This window comes from Oryctolagus cuniculus, chromosome 9 (genome assembly GCF_964237555.1).
Source record: "Oryctolagus cuniculus chromosome 9, mOryCun1.1, whole genome shotgun sequence".
Lineage (NCBI taxonomy): Eukaryota > Metazoa > Chordata > Mammalia > Lagomorpha > Leporidae > Oryctolagus > Oryctolagus cuniculus.
This window is the reverse complement of record NC_091440.1, coordinates 76,771,228-76,793,617: the sequence shown is the minus strand read 5'-3', so window position 1 is coordinate 76,793,617 and position 22,390 is coordinate 76,771,228. Positions and strand designations below refer to the sequence as shown.

Below are 22,390 nucleotides of genomic sequence, written 5' to 3'. Positions count from 1 at the left end.
CTTCTGCACGTGGAAATCCAGTTTTCCCAGCACCATTTATTGAATAGACTGTCCTTGCTCCAGGAATTGGTTTTAGATCTTTGATCAAATATAAGTTGGCTGTAGATGTTTGGGTTGATTTCTGGTGTTTCTATTCTGTTCCATTGGTCTATCCATCTGTTTCTGTACCAGTAATATGCTGTTGTGATTACAACTGCCCTGTAGTATGTCCTGAAATCTGGTATTGTGATGCCTCCGGTTTTGTTTTTGTTGTACAAGATTGCTTTAGCTATTCGAGGTCTCTTTTGCCTCCATATGAATTTCAGGATCATTTTTTCTAGATCTGAGAAGAATGTCTTTGGTATCCTGATTGGAATTGCATTGAATTTATAAATTGCTTTTGGGAGAATGGACATTTTGATGATGTTGATTCTTCCAATCCATGAGCATGGAAGATTTTTCTATTTTTTGGTATCCTCTTCTATTTCTTTCTTTAAGATTTTGTAATTCTCATCGTAGAGATCTTTAACGTCCTTGGTTAAGTTTATTCCAAGGTATTTGATTGTTTTTGTAGCTATTGTGAATAGGATTGATCTTAGCAGTTCTTTCTCAGCCATGGCATTGCTTGTGTATACAAAGGCTGTTGATTTTTGTGCATTGATTTTATATCCTGCCACTTTGCCAAACTCCTCTATGAGTTGCAATAGTCTCTTAGTAGAGTTCTTTGGATCCTCTAAGTAAAGAATCATATCATCTGCAAAGAGGGATAGTTTGACTTCTTCCTTCTCAATTTGTATTCCTTTAATTTCTTTTTCTTGTCTGATGGCTCTGGCTAAAACTTCCAGAACTATGTTAAATAGCAATGGTGAGAGTGGGCATCCCTGTCTGGTACCAGATCTCAGTGGAAATGCTTCCAACTTTTCCCCATTCAATAGGATGCTGGCCGTGGGTTTTTCATAAATTGCTTTGATTATAGTGAGGAATGTTCCTTCTATACCCAATTTGCTTAGAGTTTTCATCATGAAAGGGTGTTGAATTTTATCAAATGCTTTCTCTGCATCAATTGAGATAATCATATGGTTTTCTTCTGCAGTCTGTTAATGTGGTGAATCACATTGATTGATTTGCGAATGTTGAACCATCCCTGCATACCAGGGATAAATCCCACTTGGTCTGGGTGGATGATTTTTCTGATGTGTTGTTGTATTCTATTGGCGAGAATTTTATTGAGGATTTTTGCGTCTATGTTCACCAGGGATATTGGTCTATAATTTTCTTTCAGTGCTGCATCTTTCTCTGGCTTAGGGATTAAGGTGATGCTGGCTTCATAGAAAGAATTTGGGAGGATTCCCTCTTTTTCGATTGTTCTGAATAGTTTGAGAAGAAATGGGATTAGTTCTTCTTTAAATGTCTGGTAGAATTCCGCAGTGAATCCATCTGGTCCTGGGCTTTTCTTTGTTGGGAGGGCCTTTATTACTGTTTCAATTTCTGTTTCAGTTATGGGTCTATTTAGGTTTTCTATGTCTTCCTGGTTCAATTTTGGTAGATTGCATGTGTCCAGGAATCTATCCATTTCTGATAGATTTTCCTGTATGCTGGCATACAAGTCCTTGTAGTAATTTCTGATGATTCTTTTTATTTCTGTGGTGTCTGTTGTTATGTTTCCTATTTCATCTCTGATTTTATTGATTTGGGTCTTTTCTTGTTTTAGTTAGTTGGGCCAATGGGGTGTCAATTTTGTTTATTTTTTCAAAATACCAGCTCCTTGCTTGGCTGATTTTTTGTAATTTTTTTTGGATTCAATCCTGTTGATTTCTTCTCTGATTTTAATTATTTCTCTTCTACTAGATTTGGGTTTGGTTTGCTGCAGTTTTTCTAGGTCCTTGAGCTGCATTTAAAGCTCATTTATTTGGTACCTTTCCAATTTCTTGATATAGGCACCTATTGCTATAAACTTGCCTCTCAGTACTGCTTTTGCTGTATCGCGTAAGTTTTGATATGTTGTGTTGTTATCCTCACTTACTTCCAGCAAGTTTTTGATTTCTCTTTTGATTTCTTGAATGACCCAGTGTTCATTCAGGAGCATGTTGTTCAGTCTCCATGTGTTTGCATACTTTCTAGGGTTTCCTGAGTTGCTAATTTCCAACTTCATTCCTTTATGGTCTGAGAAGCTGCATGGTATGATTCTAATTCTTTTAAATTTGCTGAGACTTGCTTTATGGCCTAGTATGTGATCAATCCTAGAGAAGGTTCCATGCACTGCTGAGAAGAATGTGAAGTCTTTAGATGTAGGATTGAAAGTTATGTAGATATCTGTTAGATCCATTTGGGCAATAGTGTTGATTAAATCTGCTGTTTCCTTGTTGATCTTCTGTCTGGATGATCTGTCTATTTCTGAGAGTGGAGTATTGAAGTCCCCCAGTACTATTGTATTGGAATCTAAATCTCCCTTTAAGTCCCTTAACATATCTTTTAAATAGACCAGTGCCCTGTAATTAGGTGCATATACATTTATAATAGTTATATCTTCCTATTGAATTGAACCCTTAATCAGTATATAGTGCCCCTCTTTGTCTCTCTTAACAGTTTTTGTATTAAAGTTTATTTTGTCTATATTAATATGGCTACACCTGCCTTTTTTTTTGGTTTCTGTTGGCATGGAATATCTTTCTCCAACCTTTCACTTTCAGTCTGCATGCATCTTTCTTGGAGAGATGTGTTTCTTGTAGGCAACAAATAGTTGGGTTTTGTTCCTTGAGCCAATCAGCCAATCGGTGTCTTTTAACTGAAGGGTTAAGTCCATTAATGTTTAATGTGACTATTGATATGTAGTGACTTTGCCCTGCCATTTTCCCGGATATATTTTCTAGTATATGCTTTGAGCTTTCCATGCTCTTTTACTGGTGGTTTTTCTTCCTTTACCTTCTTTCATATTGATGGGCGTGTTTCTGTGTTTCTGAGTGTAGCACATCTTTAAGTATCTGTGTTTCTGATGAGAAGTCTGCTGTGAGTCTGATTGGAGATCCTCTGAGAGTAATCTGACGTTTCTCTCTTGCACATTTTAGGATCTTTTCTTTATGTTTCACTGTGGTGAGTTTAATTACAACGTATCGTGGTGAGGATCTCTTTTGGTCATGTTTACTGGGGGTTCTATGAGCTTCCTGTACTAGGATGTCTCTGTCCTTCTCCAAACTGGAAAGTTCTCTGCTAGTATCTCACTAAAAAGGCCTTTTAATCCTTTCTCTCTCTCCATGCCTTCAGGAACTCCTAGAACTCGAATGTTGGTTTTTTTAATAGTATCCTGTAGATTCCCAACAATATTTTTTAGATTTCTAATTTCCTCTTCTTTTCTTTGGTTTGACTGTATGTTTTCCTGTGTTCTGACTTCTAAGTCCGATATTCTCTCTTCTGCTTCACCCATTCTGTTTGTAAGGCTCTCTAATGTGTTTGTCATTTGATCTATTGAGCTCTTCATTTCATTTTGATTTCTCTTCACTATCACACTTTCCTGTTCTACTAGTTTCTGCGTTTCATTTTGATTCTTCCTTAAAATTTCATTTTCACGAGAGAGATTTTCAATCCTGTCCAATAAGGATTTCTGTAGTTCAAGGATTTGCTTTTGAAAACTTCTAAATGTTCTTATCATAAATTTTTTGAAATCCGTATCTTGCATTTCTTCTATCTCATCATCTTCATAATCTTGGCTTGGGGAGTTTTGTTTATTTGGAAGCATCATAGTGTCATCGTTGATCTTGTTCCCTCAACTTTTGTGTTTGTTGCTTGGCATAGTTAATTCTTCTTTCGTCACTGTGCATTTGTTTATTTATTTATTTTTTTATTTTATACTATGTCTGTGTTAAGTGGACTGCCTGCTGTTGGAGGAGCCTTGGAGGCTTGAGATGGGTTTGGCCTGAGAGCTCTGCTTGGTTCTTCCGGGTTATGGGTGTGCAAAGGTGACACCCTCAGGTTATGCATGGTAAATCTCTATTTATTTATTTATTTATTTATTTTATTTATTTATTCAGGAGGTAAGTAATACCGCACGGCATGGCTGTGCAGGATTGATGGTATTTAGCTTCCAATCTCTGGCTTCTACCCAAAGAGTCTGTGCAGGCTCCGTTTCACCTCTGGACTCCCACTGGGTTGCCTAGGCTACTGAATTGTAGCGACTCAGTTCCTTAGCTCTCCCCTGTTGTTATGTAAATCCAGAGTGGGGCCTGCTCTTTGTCTCTTGCTTGCCTTTGCAAGGTTGGTGGAGAGAGAAACTAGAGAGAAACTCATCTGTACCAGTACCCCCCCTACCTTTTTTCCTTCTCTCCTGTAGTCAGTCTGGTGAACTTTCCCACTCCCCTCCAGATTCTGACCACCGTTTCCCCACCAATGTCTCGGGTTACTGAGCTCACCTTCCCTTCCAGTGCTGATGTGTGGACTCGGAGCCCTGGGTGTCCCTGCTCTCCCCGCTGGTGTCTGTGTGACATCCACTCCCCTTCCTGCACTGGCGTGCAGACCCTGCAGCTCCCATGGCTCCCATTTCTGTTGTTCTATATGTAGCTTTTCTTCCCTTCTTTTTGCCATAGTGTTCTTAAATTTTTTTTTTTTGAATTTCTTTTTTTTTAACTTTTATTTAATGAATATAAATTTCTAAAGTACGACTTATGGATTACAATGGCTTCCCCCCATACCGTCCCTCCCACCCACAACCCTCTCCTTTCCCACTCCCTCTCCCCTTCCATTCACATCAAGATTCATTTTCGATTATCTTAATATACAGAAGATCAGCTTAGTATACATTAAGTAAGGATTTCAACAGTTTGCTCCCACACAGAAACATAAAGTGAAAAATAATAGATGATTTTTTTTAAATGATGATGAAATCAGATCAGACCTATTGTCATGTTTAATCCCAGTGAGAGTCAAGTTGGGAATTGATAATTTCTTTTTTTTTTTTTTTTGTACAGAAGATCAGTTTAGTATGCATTAAGTAAAGATTTCAACAGTAGTCCCAGCTACTCAGGAGGCTGAGGCCGGAGGATCGCTTGAGTCCAGGAGTTCTGGGCTGTCATGCGCTATGCCAATCGGGTGTCCACACTAAGTTTGACATCAATATGGTGACCTCCCGGGAGCGGGGGACCACCAGGTTGCCTAAGGAGGGGTGAACCACCAGCCCAGGTTGGAAACGGAGCAGGTCAAAACTCCCGTGCTGATCAGTGTTCTTAAATTTTTAAGATTTTTGGTAAATATATATATATAATACACAATTTGCCATTTTAACCATTTTTATGTGTATAATTCAGTGGCATTAACTATATTGTCAGTATTGCACAATCATCAATAATACTTCCCTGTTAAACTTCTTCACCATCCCAAACAGAAACTTTACACCCATTAAATAATTACTCCTTGTTCCTCTCCCCCAGCTCCTGGTCTCTAGTCTACTCTCTGTCTCTATGAATCACATATTCTAGATATTTCATGTAAGTGAGGTAATAAAATATTTGTCTTTTGCCGGTGCCATGGCTCAATAGGCTAATCCTCCACCTGTGGCGCCGGCACACCGGGTTCTAGTCCTGGTCAGGGTGCCGGATTCTGTCCCAGTTGCCCCTCTTCCAGGCCAGCTCTCTGCTATGGCCCAGGAGTGCAGTGGAGGATGGCCCAAGTGCTTGGGCCCTGCACCCGCATGGGAGACCAGAAGAAGCACCTGGCTCCTGGCTTCGGATCAGCATAATGCGCCGGCTGCAGCGCACAGGCCGTGGGGGCCATTGGAGGGTGAACCAACGGCAGAAAGGAAGACCTTTCTCTCTGTCTCTCTCTCTCACTGTCCACCCTGCCTGTCAAAAAATATATTTGTCTTTTATGTCTTGTTTATTCCACTTAGCATAGTGTTTTCAAAGCTCATCATCCTTGTTGAACATGTATCACAATTCCATTCCATTTTGTGGCTGAATAATATTCCATTGTGTGTATACAGTATACAGTGTCTGTGGACACTGGAGTTGGGGTGTTTCTACTTTTTGACTCTTGAGGATAATGCTGCTATGAACATGAGAGCAAATGTCTGTCAGACTCTCTGATTCCAGTTTTTGAGGTGTATATCCAAGAGTGGAATTGATGTATAATACAATAATTATATGTTTAGCTTTCTGAGGAATAGCCAAACATTTCCAGAATGGCTGTACCATTTTTATACCAATCTTTTTGAAATTAGATTTTACTTATCATGTGTGTTTCCTCTGTAACTGAAATATGAGAAAATAGACTCTGCCACATTGTGTTGTGTTTTTCTAAATATTTTAAAAAATAATTCAACAAAATAGATGGTAAATACTTTGTCCTTTCTGTTTAGCAGTAGTTTATTGCAAAGAACAGCAATTGTAGAATGGATTTCCATTAAGTCTTTGCTTTGCATGGAAATAAATTCTGTTCTTTGGGAATGAATTGAAAATAAGCTCTACCAAGCTCTTATACAGAGGTGCTTGACTGCACACAGAGCTCAGGAGAGGGAATGGCTGAGAAAAATCCCTCAGCACCACCAGAGGAAGGTAACGCAAACTGAAGGTGTGTGCTGTTCAGGAGAGGGCGTCTATTTGAACAAGCGGCTTGTCATGCTGCCCGTCCAGTTAGAACGCGGTGGGGAACCTGTGAGAATGCTGCTGCCTGGGCCCATGCTAACTCTGAAGGTGTCCTGGGCATTAGTATTTTTAAGAAGTTATTCTGGGTCTGGTGCTGAGGTGTAGTGAGTAAAACCGCAGCCTATGATGCCAGCCAGCAGCACACGTGGGCACCTCTTTGAGTCTCAGCGGCTCCAATTCCAATCCAGCTCCCTGCTAATATGCCTGGGAAAGCCTGGAAGTTGGCCCAAGTCCTTGGACCCCTGCACCCACATGGGAGACCCAGATAAAGCTCTTGTCTCCTGTTTTCAGCCTGGTCCTGCCCTGGCTGTTGTGCCATTTGGGGAGTGAACAAACAAATGAAAGATCAGTCATCTCTCTCTGTCCCTCTCTCTCTCTCTCTCTCTCTGTGTCTCCCTCCCTTTCTCTCTCTGTCTCTCTTGCCCCCCTTTCTCACTCTGTAACTCTGCCTTTCAAATTAAAGAAATCATAAAAAAACCCACAGGTGATTCTGATGTATAGCTTACGTTGAGAAACACTGTTATATACAAATAAAATTATTTAATTTTAACATCATGAATATTTTAGAAATGTTTTTCATAAGCATAAATATACTTGTTCTTCTTCTTCCTAGCAAGAATACACAGGGAGGACTATAGTGCCCAGATTCTTTGGCACACAGTATTTCATCTCTTCTCTGCTTTAAGACACAGTTTTTGTATTTTTGGGGTTAGACACTGTTGCAGTGGCTAAGATGCTGCTTGAGATACCCACATCCATACTGGAATGCCTGGGTTTGTGTCCCAGTTCCACTTCCACTTCCAGCTCCCTGCTAATGCCCACCCTGGGAGGCAGTGGGTGATAACTCAAGTGGTTAGGGCCCTACCACCCATGTGGGAGACTCAGATTTGAGTTCCAGGCTGCTAGATTCAGCCTGACCCAGCCCCAGCTTTTATGGGCATTTGGGGAATGAACCAGCAATGGAAGATCTCTATCTCTGCCTTTCAGATAAATAAAAATAATAAATAAATATATACCTTTTTTGACAGGTAGAGCTAGACAATGAGAGAGAGAGAGAAAGGTCTTCCTTCTGTTGGTTCACCTCCCAAATTGCTGCTACGGCCAGTGCTGTGCTGATCCGAAGCCAGGATCCAGGTGCATCTCCTGGTCTCCCATGCAGTTGCAGGGCCCAAGCACTTGGGACATCCTCCACTGCCATCCTGGGCCACAGCAGAGAGCTGCACTGGAAGAGGAGCAACCAGGACCACAAACTGGCACTCATACGGGATGCTGGTGGTGCAGGCGGAGGATTAACCAAGTGAGCCATGGCGCTGGCCCATAAATATATACTTTTAAGAGATATATTTATTTATTTGAGGCAGAGTTATGTACAGACACAGAGAGGGAGAGACAGAGGTCTTCCCTCTGCTGGTTCACTCTTCTTCCCGGCTTCCCATGTGGTGCAGGGGCCCAAGGACCTGGGCCCTCCTCTACCACTCTCCCAGACCATAATTAGGGAGCTGGATTGGAAGCAGAACAGCTGGGACTCCAATTAGTGCCCATATGGGATTGCAGCACCGCAGGCAGAGGCTTAACCTACTAAGCCACAGCACTAGCCCCCATAAATAAATATATTTTTAAAAACAGTTGTTCCCAAACCTTTAGGAAATGTAGAAATGCAGTATAATTGTTTAAAAGCCTGAGGCCAAGCACATTCAATTTTATTTTTCATTATCTGAAGTTTCCTTTGTTATAGGTTGGGTTTTTTTCATGTCTTCACTTTTTTTTATTAATAGGGCAATACACTTTCAAGATAGAGTGCCAACATGTTCTTATATGAGCATTAGCAAGGCTGACGGCTAATGTTGGTTCCAGTAAATATATTACACATGGAAAACTTTTAGGATGCTATTCCACTGTGTCGTTTTATGTCTCCACTCTTTTACTTGTCAAACTTCAATAGCTTCTTTAATGGCATGAATGTTAAGAAGGATTTTACAGTAGTAGTTTAAATCTGGAAAAGCCAAAAGTACATGTTGTTACAGTATAAGTCTTGGGGTTTCTGGGGAGGAATAATGGATCAAAAGAATATTATGCATATTGTGAGTCTTCTATATCATTTTTTTAAAAAAGTCATATGTATTATTGTGAGTTTATGTTAAAAATGTATATCTGTAACAACATTGATGTTGACTTTAAAAGTATGCAAGGCAGGCAAGTTTCTTATTGTTCATGCTGACCTTTCTCCTGAACCACCATATTATCTTTTAAGTTTTATGTATTTATATGAGAGATATACTTTCTATCTCTTTATATGAGAGATAGAAGTTTTATGTATTTATATGAGAGAACTTGCATCCACTGGCTCACTCCCCAAATGCCTGCAGTGGCCAGGACTGGGAACTGGGAACTCAATCCAGGTCTCCCAAGTGGGTGGCAGGAGCCCGATTTCTTGAGCCATCACCTCTGACTCCCAGGGTCTGCTTTAGCAGGAAACTGGAGTCAGGAACCAGAGTAGGTGTCCAGCTGAGGCACTCTGGTTTGGGATGCAGGTGCCTTAACCACTAGGCTAAACAGCTGCTCCCTATAGAATAGTACCTTTATTTTAAGAAAATATTTATTTTATTTATTTAAAATAAGAGTTAAAGAGAGAGAGGTAGAGACAGAGAGAGAGAGAGGTGTTCTATCCACTGGTTCACTCCCGAAATGGCTGCAATTGTCTGGGCTGGGCCAGGCCAAAGCCAGGAGCCAGGAGCTTCTTCTGGGTCTCCCACATGGGTGCAGGGACACAAGCACTTGGGCCATCTTCCACTCCTCTCTCAGGCCATAAGCAGAGAGCTGGATTGGAAGTGGAGCAGCTGAGACTTGAACCAGTGCTCATAACATCGCAGGCAGCAGCTTGACATGTTTTGCCACAACAAATATCTTAAGGAAACTTCTGGAAAGAAAAATGACCTACCCTCACGTATATTTATAAAATTAAAATAGTTTATATGAATTCAATTCAGTTGGTATTTTCTAATTTCCTTTTTCTTTCTCTGTTTCTGCTTTTCAAGTTCTGTTTTTACTTTCCAGTTTCAGGCCAATAGTTGGAAAAGTCTCATCCTCAAAATATGTGGAGGGTCCATCAGGCCACTGCCTTCCCATTACTCCTAAGAGCTGCAGTTTCTAATCAAGCAGATGTTTAGGAAGAATCCCCTGCACTGCCCTTCAGCCTCGGCGCTCCTGTGCAGAGGCAGCCTAGCTCCGCTCCTGGGGAAGTGCTTCCCCCCTGAGGTAGGACGCCTGTTGGATCAGCTGTGAACAGGTTTCCAGGGCTTGTTATCTTGTCAACACACTTGCAAGAGTACTTTTAAACTTTTAACCTACAGTGCGGCCCTGGCACACTGGGTTTGAGTCCTGGTTGGGGTACCAGATCCTGTTCCGGTTGTTCCTCTTGCAGTCCAGCTCTCTGCTATGGCCTGGGAGGGCAGTGGAGGATGGCCCAAGTGCTTGGGCCCTGCACCCCATGGGAGACCAGGGTAAGTACCTGGCTCCTGCCATCGGATCAGCGCGGTACGCCGGCCGCAGTGCACTGGCCGCGGCGGCCATTGGAGGGTGAACCAATGGCAAAGGAAGACCTTTCTCTCTGTCTCTCTCTCTCACTGTCCACTCTGCTTGTCAAAAAATAAAAAATAAAAAAAAAAATAAATGAAAGGCAGAGTTATAGAGAGGGAGAGAGAGAAAGAGATCTTCCATGCACTGGTTCACTTCCCAAATGACACACAGGGCTGAACAAGACCTAATCCAGGAGCCAGGAGTTTCTCTCACATGGGTGCTGGGTCCAAGCATTTGGGCCATCTTCTGCTGCTTTCCCAGGCTATTAGCAGGGAATTGGATCAGAAGTTGAGCAGCCAGGACTTGAACTGGTGCTCACATGGGATGCTAGCACTGCAGGCAATTGCTCAACCACTACACCACAATGCTGCCCCTTCCATAAACCTTCTGTGGTGCCGTTTTGGCTTGGTGCTGTGGTGTTGCAGGTTAAGCCTCCACCTACAATGCTGGCATTCCATATGGGCACTGGTTTGTGTCCCAGATGCTCCACTTGCAATCCAGCTCCTTGCTAATGCACCTGGAAAAGCAGTGGAAGATAGCCCAGGTGCTTGGGCCCCTGCACCCCCATGGGAGACCAGGAGGAAGCACCTGGCTCCTGGCTTCAGATTGGTGCAGTGCGCTGGCCATGGCGGCCATTTGCGGGGTGAAGCAACAGAAGGAAGACCTTTCTCTCTGTCTCTCTCTCTCACTGTCTAACTCTGCTTGTCAAGTAAAGTAAAGTAAAGAAAAAGTAAAGAAAAGGTAAAGAAAAAGTAAAGTAAAGTAGAGTAAAATAAAGAATGTTAATGCTTCCTTCCCTTTTCTTCTTCATCCCACAATACTGTTTCCAAGTGTAAGCTCAGCTGTGGCTTGTGTAATCATACAGATCTTTATTTATATGTATAAATTTACATATTTTATATATAAATAATATACAAATGTCTATATTTATCTCTGCCTAACTACATGTATTTTCAAATGTCATTTTTTATTTTTCAACTTAAATATTATTGTGCTGAAGATTGTTGATAATTAAATAACATTACGGCAGTGTCTAAAGAGATGTATATAAATTCCCAACTTTAATTTTCAGATCATCTCAGAATATGGTGAACAGATACTAGAAGAAACCAAAAAGTCTAAGCATAATGCACCAAGAAAAAAGGGTAACAATTCTGAAAATGTTTTTTCAATTTAGTTTCATTTATTTGAAAGGTAGAAAGAGAGGTAGAGACCGACAGATCTTTCATCCGCTGGTTCACTCCCCAAATGCCCACAAGAGCCAGGTCTGGGCCAGGCCACAGCTGGGAGCCAGGAACACAGTCCAGGTGTCCTGCTTAGGTGGCAGGAACCCAGGTGCACCTTCACAGGAAGTGGAATCAGGAGCCCAAGACAGGAATTGAACTCAAGCATTCTGATGCGGGATGCAGGCATCCTAGCTGATGTCCTAACTGCTGGGCCAAATGCCTGCCGCACAATAGCAATTTTGAATTTTTATGTTTTTTTTTTTTTAAAGATATGTTTATTTGAAAGGCAAGGTGACAGAGAGAGGGAGAGGGGGAGGAAGAGAGAGACAGAGACCTAAGTGAATGGAGATGTCTCTAAACTTTCAGAGTTTAACATCAGGACTTAACAACAGAAATAGCTTCTTTGAACACGTGGAGTGTGTTATTGTGTGATTAAAGCCTGGAATCGCTCTTCAGGTTTTTTTTTTTAAAGAATTATTTTATTTATTTGAAAGAGTTACACAGAGAAGGAGAGGCAGAGAGAGAGAGAGAGAGAGAGATCTTCCGTTCCATTGGTTCATTCCCCCAAATGACTGCAACAGCCAGAGCTGAGCTGAAGCCGGGAGCTTCTTCCAGGTCTCCCATGTGGGTGCAGGAGCCCAAGGACTTGGGTCATCTTCTACTGTTTTTCCAGGCCATAGCAGAGAGCTGGATCAGAAGTGGAGCAGCTGGGACTCGAACCAGTGCCCATATGGGATGCTGGTGCTATATGTTAGGGCTTTAACCTGCTACACCACAGCGTCGGCCCCAGGTTCTTTGCCTTGAAGACCCTCACTTGTCTCTTAAGCTTTGTGCTGATCCCATTAGGGAATTCATCAGGTGATTCTTCCTGTGTTTCTCTGCCCACCTTTTTCTTTTTAAGCAGACACCAGCAGAATCAGGATTGCCTTGGGAAATGAAGCAAGCTCGACGGTAAGTGCTTTAAAATGACATTTTTGAGACATCCATCTACGGGGCACTGGCTGCCCTTGGGTGCTCTGAGATATTGAAAGGCTGTGGGGCCCCAGCGGGGAAGCAGTTCTGCATCTTTGACGTGTGACGACATCATCAGTCTTGGAGCCCTGCACTGCTGGATGAGCTTCTGTAAGTCACCAGTTATTTGATCTGTTTCTTCATTTTTCTTTTAAAATATATTTTTTATTGTTAAAAAAGAACAGATTTCATGTATTTCAAAGATACAATCCGAGAACTTAAGGAAACCTCCCTCCATCCTTCTTTTCTTTTAATTTTTGCCATAGCATACTTTTGATTTACTTTATAATCACAGGCTTAATACTCCACTGAATATAGTGTTCAGCAGTAAAAAGTAGAAAGACCACTGTTCCACAGGAATATAGACAAGGGTTGTAAATGATCATCAGATGATAAGATGTCAATTTTATTCTTATACATTTAGGGTGTTTTTTTTTGTACTCTATATATAAGCTACCATACATCAGAGAAAACATATGATGTTTGTGAGTTTGGCTCATCTCACTAAGCATAATGATCTCCAGTTGCATTCATTTTTTATTTGCAAAAGACAGGATTTCTTGATCAGTGACAATGGCCTCAAAGCACATGTAAGAGAATTATTCATATTTTCAATCATGGCTTTTTGTTTTTTATTGCAATAAAATATATATAGCCAAAAATTACCATTTTAGGCAATTTTAAGTGAACAATTCAACACCATTAATTTTACTTATAATATTGTGCAGCCATCACCACTGTTCCAAAACTTCATTGCTACCTGTGGGTGCCAGTTCGAGTCCCAGCTGCTGCACTTCCTATCCACCTCCCTGCTAATGGTATGGGGAAGCAGTGGAAGACAGCCCAAGTCCTTGGGCCCCTGCAGCCACATGGAAAAGCCAGAAGAAGCTCCTAGCTTCAGATTACTCAGCTCCAACCTTTACAGCCATTTGGGGAGTGAAACAGTGGATGGGAAACCTTTCTCTCCTTCTCTCCCTCTGTCTGTAACCCTACCACTCAAATAAATAAAATAAAAACTTAAAAAAGCCAACTTTTCATTGCCCTAGATGGAAACTCTGAACCTATTAAACAGCCAGTCCCAGAGGGACAAATATCATATGTTCTCCCTGATCGGTGACAACTAACCAAGCACCAAAAAGGGAACCTGTTGAAGTGAAAAGGACACTATGAGAAACTGACTTGATCAACCCTTGTCCTGACTGTTGATGTACAACTTAATACTTTATCCCTTTTAGTATTTTTTTTTTGTTCTACTTAATACCATAATACCATTGGTTGAACTCTGTAATTAACACACAATTATTCTTAGGTGTTTAAATTAAACTGAAAAGTGATCTTTGTTAAACATAAGAGTGGGAATAAGAGAGGGAAGAGATATACAATTTGGGACATGCTCAAGCTGATTTGCCTCAAATGGTAGAGTTAGAAATGTGCCTGGGGATTCCAATTCAGTCCCATCAAGGTGGCATATACCAATGCCATCTCACTAGTCAAAGTGATCAATTTCAGTTCACAGTTGATCATACTGATAGGTCTAAGAGTCAAAGGGATCACATAAACAAGACTAGTGTCTGAAAATACTAACCGATAGAATAAAAAAGGGAGAGAACGATCCAACATGGGAAGTGGGATACACAGCAGACTCATAGAATGGCAGATGTCATAAACAGCACTCTGGCCTCAGAATCAGCCCTTAAGGCATTCGGATCTGGCTGAAGAGCCCATAAGAGTATTTTAGGCATTAGGCATGGAAAGCCAAGGCAGTCTGGAAAAAAAAAAAAACACCTAAATGACAGATCTCTGCAAGTGAGATCCCAGTAGAAAGAACAGGCCATCAAAGTTGGAGATACCTTTCTCTGAAGGGAGGAGAGAACTAGAACTTCCAGTTTGACTATGACCTAAATCAGATCAATGTCCTCAAACTCAAAAGGCTTCCATAGCCTTGGCAACTCATGACAAGAGCCTAGGGAGATTACTGATGCCATAAACAAGAGTGTCAATTTGTTAAGTCAACAACAGGAGTCACTGTGCACTTACTCCTCATGTAGGATCTCTGTCCTTAATGTGTTGCTCAATGTGAATTAATGCTAGAATTAGTACTCAAACAGTATTTTACACTTTATGTTCTGTGTGGGTGCAAACTGTTGAAATCTTTACTTAATATATACTAAATTGATCTTCTGTATATAAAGAGAATTAAAAATGAATCTTGAAGTGAATGAAATGGGAGAGGGAGCGGGAATTGGGAGGTTTGCGGGTGGGAGGGAAGTTATGGAGAGGAAAAAGCCATTGTAATCCATAAGCTGTACTTTGGACATTTATATTTACTAAATAAAAGTTAAAAAAAAAAACAATAAACCTGCATTTACCTGCCCCCAGCCCCAACCCAATCCTTGGTGACCTCAGGTTTGTTTTGGTCTCTATGAGTTTGCTTGTCTTTATATTTCCTAATCAGAATGTCACAAGATTTGTCCTACTGGGTCTGGCTTCTTTAACTTATGTAATGTTTTCAGGTTTCATCTGTGTAAATTCATTCCTTTTCACTGATAAGTGATTTTAGATCACTATTTTTAAAAAAGATTTTATTTATTTGAGAGAGTTACAGAGAGGAAGAGACAGAGAGAGAGATCTTCCATCTGCTGGTTCACTTCCCAGGTGGCTGCAATGGCTGGAGCTGACCCAATCCTAAGCCAGGAGCCAGGAGCATCTTCCATGTCTCTCACATGGATGCAGGGGCCTAAGCACTTGGGCTATCTTCCATTGCTTTCCCAGGCCATCAGCAGAGAGCTAGATCAGAAAAGGAGCAGCCAGGATATGTACTGGCACCCATATGGGATTCCAGTGCCAGAGGCAGAGGCTTAGCCTATTACACCAGAGCACTGGCCCCGATCACTAATTTTTTTTTAATTTAAGTATTCTTTATTCAAAGGTGAAAAATGTACTTTTCTGCATTATTGCAAAAAAAAAAATTCACTGGCACAAAACACTTTTGCAGCGAGTGAGAAAGCAATAAAATGTTGACTTTAATGGCCAGCGCCTTGGCTCACTAGGCTAATCCTCCGCCTACTGCACTGGTACTCCAGATGCTAGTCCTGGTCAGGGCGCCGGATTCTGTCCTGGTTGCTCCTCTTCCAGTCCAGCTCTCTGTTGTGGCCCAGGAGTGCAGTGGAGGATGGCCCAAGGGCTTGGGCCCTGCAACCACATGGGAGACCAGGAGAAGCACCTGGCTCCTGGCTTCAGATCAGCGCGGTGCGCCAGGCCGCAGCAGCCATTGGAGGGCGAACCAATGGAAAAGGAAGACCTTTCTCTCTCTCTCTCTCTCTCTCTCTCTCACTGCCCACTCTGCCTGTCCAAAAAAAAAAAGTTGACTTTAAAACTCAGTACTGTAAGTCATTCTGACAGTACTTTGCAAACTCAAAATTTCAAACTGCATTTTTTTTTTTTTTTTTTGACAGGCAGAGTGGACAGTGAGAGAGAGAGACAGAGAGAGAAAGGTCTTCCTTTGCCGTTGGTTCACCCTCCAATGGCCGCCGCTGCAGCCGGCGCACCACGCTGATCCTGGCAGGAGCCAGGAGCCAGGTGCTTTTCCTGGTCTCCCATGGGGTGCAGGGCCCAAGCACCTGGGCCATCCTCCACTGCACTCCCTGGCCATAGCAGAGAGCTGGCCTGGAAGAGGGGCAACCGGGACAGAATCCGGCGCCCCAACCGGGACTAGAACCCGGTGTGCCGGCGCCGCAAGGTGGAGGATTAGCCTATTGAGCCACGGCGCCGGCTTGCATTTTCTTTTTCTAAATTGCCCGTGGTACCTGAGGTTCCGGAAGCTCGGGCAGCTATTTCAGACAGGAAGGGGAGGAAGGAACTAGCAGAGGTCAAGGGATTTCCATTTCTTTTTCAGTCCCCACAGACTTCAGATTACAGATACTGGTTGCATCTGTTGAGATTCCTTGAATGATTTGCAAAATGAATTTTGTTACCCTTGCTGGTTGCATCCACTACAGAATCATTGTTCAAGTTGAACAAAAAGCTGCACATGTTATTTATCTTCTACTTTCCCTCTCCAGTCTACTTCATCTTGAGAAATTCCCCCTCCACGGTATTCAGAGATGAATTCATTTTCTGTACAGAGTCTTTGCTAAAACTCCCTCGGCCCGCCATCTGCGATGGTGCCAGCAGGAAATGCCCTTTGCAGTTGTACCTTTGTGCAGTGTGCTGCCCACAAGCGGGTTTCCTTTTCTTCTTAATTGGAGGATGTCCACATCCTCAGCAGGAGCTGGGCTATCACACTAGACTGACTCTAAATTCATATGCCTGTCTACATGTCTTGACCCCAGCTAACCCAGCAATGGCACAGAAGTGATCCTAGTAAGTGCCGGTGAGGACTCTCGTCTAGTGTAGGGACAGAAAGGAATGATACCTTTCTGCACTCATCAAAAAGGACATGGTCAATACCCTATAACAAAGACAGGTTAACAGGAGAGGGGCCGGCATTGTGGCAGAATGGGTTAAGCTGCCACCTGCAATACCAGCATCCCTATGGGTGCCAGTTTGAGTCCTGGCTGCTTCACTTCTGATCCAGCTCCCTGTTAATGTGCCTGGGAAAGCCACAGGTGAAGGCCCAAGTGCTTGGGCCCCTGCACCTATGTGGGAGAGCTGGAAGAAGCTCCTGGCTCCTGCTTTCTGTGTGGCCCAGCTCCAGCCATTGTGGCCATTTGGGGAGTGAACCAGTGGATGGAAGGTCTCTTTCTCTCTGTCTCTCCCTCTCTGTAACTCTGCCTTTCAAATAAATAAAATCAATCTTTAAAAAGAGAGAGAAAAAAGATTTAATCAACATATTACATGTCACAGAAGCCTTCATAAGGAAGACACAAAGACCCAGAAAAAGTGTCATTCTTATGCTTAGGTATGATAATACGTGGATGGGTGTGCAGACATGTGATTAGACAAAGGATATGGCTTAGTGGTAATAGACTGAGAGGGGAAATCCAGCAAGCCCTGCCTGTTCAGCTTTCTTCTCCGGCTCTCAGTACAGCACTTCTTCCTCCCAGGTATGGGACAGGACTTCTTCCCTGGAATGATGGTCTGATGACAAGGGTGTATCAGAGAATTTCTTGATGGCCAGTCTGAGGCACAAAGGTGGGAGAGGGCTAGTGTGATAGGTTTAGGATTACAGCTTACATTAGAAAGAGGGTTCTAGTTTCTTTTCTTTTTTTAAAGATCTATTTATTTATTTATTTATTTGAAAGAGTCACACACACAGAGAAGGAGAGGCAGGGAGAGAGGTCTTCCATCTGCTGGTTTACTCTCCAGTTGGCTGCAAGGGTGGGAGCTGTGCTGATCTGAAGCCGGGAGCTTCCTCCACATCTTCCCACATGGGTGCAGGGCCCCAAGGACTTGGGCCATCTTCTACTGCTTTTTCAGGCCATAGCAGAGAGCTGGATCAGAAGTGGAGCAGCCAAGATTCGAACCAGCTTCCACATGGGATGTCAGCACTGCAGGCAGCGGCTATACCTGCTATGCCACAGCACCGGCCCCAGGTTCTAGTTTCTATAGTCCACATTGGGGAAGAGGAATTCTGGTTTCTGTGACTCACTTTGGGGGAGAATGAGAGTTGGGGACAGGAGGGCAGGAGAAGGTCCCAGAGATCTTGATTCTGAGGCTGCTTCTGAGGGCTTGTAATGTCCTTTAGTTCAAAGCACTCAGCATATCAAAGTGCCATACTTGGGAGTACCGTGTTATGAGCCACAATAATAGCAGCCTTATAAAATGTCTTGATTTGAGATTACAGCATGGGGACCTGCATTGTACAGCAGGTTAAGCTGCCACCTGCAGTGCTGGCATCCCAAATGAGTCCCTGCTGCTTCACCTTTGACCCAGCTCCCTGCTAATGCACCTGGGAAAGCAGCAGAAGTGCTTAGGCTCCTGTACCCTCATGGGAAACCTGGATGGAGCTGCAGGCTTCTGGCTTCTGCCTGGCCCAGCCCTGGGTGTTGTGGCCGTTTAGGGAATGGCTGGATAGAACAGCCCCCTCCTTGATTCTGTCTCTCCTTCTCTCTGTCTGATGCTTTTCAAATAAATTTTTAAATCTTTTTTTTTTGACAAAGATATAAAATAGTTTTATTTTATTTTATTTTTTTAACTTTTATTTAATGAATATAAATTTCCAAAGTACGATTTATGGATTACAATGGCTTCCCCCCCATACTGTCCCTCCCACCCACAACCCTCCCCTTTCCCACTCCCTCTCCCCTTCCATTCACATCAAGATTCATTTTCGATTATCTTAATATACAGAAGATCAGCTTAGTATACATTAAGTAAGGATTTCAACAGTTTGCTCCCACACAGAAACATAAAGTGAAAAATAATAGATGATTTTTTTAAATGATGATGAAATCAGATCAGACCTATTGTCATGTTTAATCCCAGTGAGAGTCAAGTTGGGAGTTGATAATTTCTTTCTTTTCTTTTTTTTTTTTTTTTACAGAGGATCAGTTTAGTATACATTAAGTAAAGATTTCAACAGTTTGCACCCCCATAGAAACACAAAGTGAAATATATTGTTTGAGTACTCGTTATAGCATTAAATCTCAATACACAGCACATTAAGGACAGAGATCCTACATGAGGAGTAAGTGCACAGTGACTCCTGTTGTTGACTTTACCAATTGACACTCCTGTCTATGGCATCAGTAATCTCCCTATGCTCCAGTCATGAGTTTCCAAGGCTATGGCAGCCTTTTGAGTTCACCGACTCTTATCTTGTTTAGACAAGGTCATAGTCAAAGTGGAGGTTCTCTCCTCCCTTCAGAGAAGGGTACCTCCTTCTTTGAAGACCGGTTCTTTCCACTGGGATCTCACTCACAGAGATCTTTTGCCAGAGTGTCTTGGCTTTCCATGCCTGAAATACTCTCATGGGCTTTTCAGCCAGATCCGAATGCCTTTAAGGCTGATTCTGAGGCCAGAGTGCTATTTAGGACATCTGCCATTCTATGAGTCTGCTGAGTATCTCACTTCCCATGTTGGATCACTCTCCCCTTTATTTATTCTATCGGTTAGTGTTAGCAGGTACTAGACTTGTTTATGTGCTCCCTTTGACTCTTAGTCCTTTCATTATGATCAGTTGTGAACTGAAATTGATATCTTGGAATAGTGAGATGGCATTGGTACATGCCACCTTGATGGGATTGAATTGGAATCCCCTGGTATGTTTCTAACTCTACCATTTGGGGCAAGTCAGCTTGAGCATGTCCCAAATTATACATCTCTTCCCTCTCTTATTCCCACTCTGATGTTTAACAGGGATCACGTTTCAGTTAAATTTCAACACTTAAGAATAACTGTGTATTAATTACAGAGTTAAACCAGTCATATTAAGTAGAACAGACAAAAAAAATACTAAGAGGGATAATGTATTAAGTTGTTCATTAACAGTCAGGGCTATGCTGATCAAGTCAACGTTTCCCATAGTGTCCATTTCACTTCAACAGGTTTCCTTTTTGGTGTTCAGTAAGTTGTCACCGATCAGGGAGAACATATGGTATTTGTCCCTTTGGGACTGGCTTATTTCACTCAGCATGATGTGTTCCAGATTCCTCCATTTTGTTGCAAATGACTGGATTTCGTTGTTTCTTACTGCGGTATAGTATTCTAAAGAGTACATATCCCATTATTTCTTTATCCAGTCTACCGTTGATGGGCATTTAGGTTGGTTCCAGGTCTTAGCTATTGTGAATTGAGCTGCAATAAACATTAGGCTGCAGACCGCTTTTTTGTTTGCCAATTTAAATTCCTTTGGGTAAATTCCAAGGAGTGGGATGGCTGGGTCGAACGGTAGGGTTATCTTCAGGTTTCTGAGGAATCTCCAGACTGACTTCCATAGTGGCTTGACCAGTTTGCATTCCCACCAACAGTGGGTTAGTGTCCCTTTTTCCCCACATCCTCGCCAGCATCTTTTGTTGGTAGATTTCTATATGTGAGCCATTCTAACCAGGGTGAGGTGAAACCTCATTGTGGTTTTGATTTGCATTTCCCTGATTGCTAATGACCTTGAACATTTTTTCATGTGCCTGTTGGCCATTTGGATTTCCTCTTTTGAAAAATGTCTATTGAGGTCCTTGGCCCATCTCTTAATTGGGTTGTTGGTTTTGTGTTTGTGGAGTTTCTTGATCTCTTTGTAGATTCTGGTTATTAACCCTTTATCTGTTGCATAGTTTGCAAATATTTTTTCCCATTCTGTCGGTTGTCTCTTCACTCTCCTGACTGTTTCTTTTGCAGTACAGAAACTTCTCAATTTGATGCAATCCCAATAGTTGATTTTGGCTTTGACTGTCTGTGCCTCCCAGGTCTTTTCCAGAAACTCTTTGCCTGTGCCAATATCTTGAAGGGTTTCTCCAATGTTCTCTAGTAACTTGATGGTGTCAGGTCGTAGATTTAGGTCTTTAATCCATGTTGAGTGGATTTTTGTGTAAGGTGTAAGGTAGGGGTCTTGCTTCGTGCTTCTGCACGTGGAAATCCAGTTTTCCCAGCACCATTTATTGAATAGACTGTCCTTGCTCCAGGAATTGGTTTTAGATCCTTGATCAAAAATAAGTTGGCTGTAGATGTTTGGGTTGATTTCTGGTGTTTCAATTCTGTTCCATTGGTCTATCCATCTGTTTCTGTACCAGTACCATGCTGTTTTGATTACAACTGCCCTGTAGTATGTCCTGAAATCTGGTATTGTGATGCCTCCAGCTTTGTTTTTGTTGTACAAGATTGCTTTAGCTATTCGAGGTCTCTTGTGAAATTTTTAAATCTTAAAAAAGAAAAAAGATCATAGCATGAAAAGCCCATTACAACAAACCTCATTGAAAATTCTTATTACTGGGGCCAGCACTGTGGCATAGCAGGGAAAGCTGCCGCCTGTAGTGCTGGCATCCCATATGGGTACCAGTCCAAGTTCTAACTACTCTACTTTTGATCCCGTTCTCTGCTATGACCTGAGAAAGCAGTAGAATATGGCCCAAATGCTTGGGCCCCTGCATCCATGTTGGAGACCCAGAAGAAGCTCCTGGCTACTGGCTTCAGATTGGCCCAGCTCAGCCATTGTGGCCATTTGGGGAGTGAAGCAGCGGATGGAAGACCCTTCTCTCTGTCTCCCTCACTGTCTGTAGCTCTACCTGTCAAATAAATTAAAAAAAAAAGACACTTGGGATGCCTGCATCCCATGTTGAGTGCTTGGTTTGAGTCCTCCCTCCTTCACTTCCAGGACAGCTTCCTGCTAATGCACACCATGGGAGGCAGCAGACATGGCTCAAGTCCGTGAGTCCCTGCCACCCATGTGGGAGACCCAGATGGAGTTCACTGGCTCCTAGCTTTGGCTTGGCTCAACCCAGCTGCTGTGGGCATTTGGAGAGTGAACCAGCAATTGGGAGATAGCTCTTCCCCTCTTCCCCCAACCCTGTTTGCTCGCACACTCTGTCTCTCATTCTGCCTTTCAAACAAATCAGTCAACAAAAACTTTTTAAAGAGGTATATACACATTAAAAAAAGAGAATATGATTTCTTGTTAAGAGCCATTAAGAAATGTAGCATTTGTTATCTACCATAGAAAGCATAGGCTACTGTGGATATGAAAATCCTCCTGGAGCTTCTTCCTTGTACATCATATACTTTATAACTACATATATACTATTTCTTAAAAATTCAGTTGCTTTTATTTTTTTAAAGGTTTATTTATTTAGGATGGGCATTGTGGCATAGCTTTTAAAATGAACACCTGTGGAGCTAGCATCCCATATGGGCACTGGTTTGAGCCCTGGCTGCTCCACTTCCCATCCAGTTCCCTGCTAATGTGCCTGGGAAAGCAGCAGAAGATGGCTCAAGTACCTGGGCTCCTGCACCCATGTTGGAGGTCCAGGAGAAGCTCCTGGTTCCTGGCTTCAGCCTGGCCCAGCCCTGGCCTTTAAGGCCATTTGGGTAGTGAACCAG

At 42.5% G+C, this 22,390-nt stretch overlaps 1 pseudogene; it reads left to right on the top strand.

Moving 5' to 3' along the window:
* LOC138843819 (serine/threonine-protein kinase Nek3-like) overlaps positions 1–22,390 on the top strand; it is a 51,346-nt pseudogene that overhangs the window by 9,450 nt on the left and 19,506 nt on the right.